The sequence below is a fragment of the Penaeus japonicus genome, unplaced genomic scaffold, assembly GCF_977035675.1.
Source record: "Penaeus japonicus unplaced genomic scaffold, GWHDUDI00000001_assembly GWHDUDI00000024, whole genome shotgun sequence".
NCBI lineage: Eukaryota > Metazoa > Arthropoda > Malacostraca > Decapoda > Penaeidae > Penaeus > Penaeus japonicus.
The window spans coordinates 24482883-24485382 of record NW_028234426.1 but is presented as its reverse complement, the minus strand read 5'-3'; positions in this window follow the sequence as shown (position 1 = coordinate 24485382).

The window sequence follows — 2500 nt, the reverse complement described above, 5'->3', positions numbered from 1 at the left end:
AAGGGGCGTAGAGCGCGTGCGGGCAGGATGTGTTATTGAAATGTTTCCTCGTGTCGTCAGGACGGCGTGTTGTCATGACGCCATGTTCGGGGTCATGTTGGGTCGTCAGTGCCTGTAGGAAGGACACTGCCGCCGAGATTGTATGTGAGGAGGTATGCCGGCCATGCTGTGGAGCGCTCACGGTCGTGCCATTACTTATGCTGCAGTGGCTTAGGATGTGGCCTCATATTAAGCGAATGTTCATTGTGATTGGAATAAGCGCAGGTACAGCAATGATCACGGCTCGAAGGCACGCCGGGAGTGACCAAACGGCAACCCAAAAAGCCTTCTCTCTCTCGTCACCTTAATGTGTGAACCGAGATTGACTCGAGCGTATCCCCAAAGCTATCACTCGTCATTAGCTCGCCCGGCCGTCGACTGCGAGCGTTTTATTATTCTCGCCCCGACGGCTCTCTATTGTATTTCGGGTTTATGGATCTGTATTAAGGACTGAGCAAGCGATACGGCGTCCATTACAGGTCCTAATGGGAGGGCGGAAAGGCTGCCGCTTGAACTGTTTAAAGGTGAAGGTGAACTGCTGGCGAGATTGCCTTGGTACCCGACGCCTTTTCTTCTGTTTCCCTTGTGCAGGGGGAGGGGGCCGTGGTAAGGGATATGCCTCTCTCTCCTTGGGTCCATTTGGAACTCTTTTAGACTCCTTTCATTCCCAATCATTCCGTCAAAGCGTCAACTAAACGATGGAACAGAAGAAAAAGTATTTTATTTTCATTTCTGATTTGGAGTTGTCATCGAGCCTGTATCTCCACCGGTGTCTCATCCTCGCTGCACTCCGTCCTCTCACAGGGAAGAAAATGCTTTCACGAGAGGAGGATGAAAGACAACTCAGGATAGGAAAGATCTCACATGAGATTCGTTTGTCCCGCTGGGATTATATCATACAGAGAACAGCTCTCGCAAAGGACATGTTTTACACTACATTTCCTAGAAAAGGATTTAGCATGAGATCACTCACACAGGAGGCTAACATCATGTCTCTTTTTTTCCCACCGAAATAAAGTGTTTGTGAGTACTGAGCTCGGGGTGGTAAAGGTACGATTTTTATTTTTTACTTCCTACTTAAATCCTGTCACAAATCCTTTTCATCCCGTTATCCATAAACTGGACTACAAAACCTCAAAAGAGTGTTTTTCATGCACAGATAATGTGAGAACCCTAGAGGAAGAGCGGGGAGGGGGGAGGAGGGTGTGATGGAGCGAAGAAGGGGGAGGGGAGAGAGGGCACACAGGACATAGCATGACTAATGAAACAAGGTTAATTCCACAGAGCTCCGTTTTGACGAGACTGTGGGACGGTGATCAATTCGTTACAGAAAAGGCTTAAAGAAGACTGGGTAAGCAAAGGAGGGCTCGGGTTGTGGGGACTCAGGAGTGGCGGAGGGCACACACACACACAAACGCACACACACGCACACGCACACACATACACCGCCAGCCACCGTCAGCTTTGTGCCTGTTTAAAGTTGTGCATTGGTTAGAAAAGGGGGGCGATCACATGACCTCGAAATGCGCATGATGCAAAGCCCCCATGTTCTTGCAGATGTGAATTTCTTTCTCCAGAAAATAACAACCGGGTTATATGGGCATATACCTTTTCTTTTTAAACACAATCAAGATTTGCCTAACGTGAATTCAGGCTCCAAAGACGTCTCACCTTTATGAAAAACTGCGACGTAACTTCAGTGTCCTCACACGAATATGCGCGGACGCGTGACCGACCGACCGACCGCCAGACTGCGCCCAGGTTGCCGAGGGTTATCCTCCCTTCTCCCCTTCTTTCCCCTCACAAACACCCTACCTCCTCCTCCATCCTTACCCTCTACACACCCATCTTTCCCTCCCCTCACTCCCCCACCCACCCCCTACCCCCCTGCGACCCAAAATGTCCCAAAAACTCATCAATAATGACTCACAAACTGAGTTCGATGAAATAACGGAAATATCGAAGTCGCAGTTCCACCCGGACGGCCGATAACCTTACTGTTTTGTAATGTGATTTGTATTGATTTTTCATCCGGGTGCTGTCAGCTGCAGGAGGGAGGGGGGAGGGGGATGGGGGAGGGGGAGGAGTGAGGGATGGGGGAGGGGGAGGGGGATGGGGCGAGGGGGAGGAGGGATGGGGTGGGGGAGGAGGGAGGGGGAGGAGGGATGGGGAGGAGGGATGGTGGGAGGAGGGAGGGGGAGGAGGGATGGTGGGAGGAGGAGGGGGAGGAGGGATGGGGTGGGGGGGGAGGGGGGGGATGGGGGGGAGGGGGAGGAGGGATGGGGGAGGGGGAGGAGGGATGGGGGAGGGGGAGGAGGGAGGGGGGGGGGGGAGGAGGGATGGGGGGGGGAGGAGGGATGGGGGAGGGGGGGGGAGGGAGGGATGGGGGAGGGGGAGGGGGGGAGGGATGGGGGAGGGGGAGGGAGGGATGGGGGAGGGGGAGGAGGGATGGGGAGGAGGG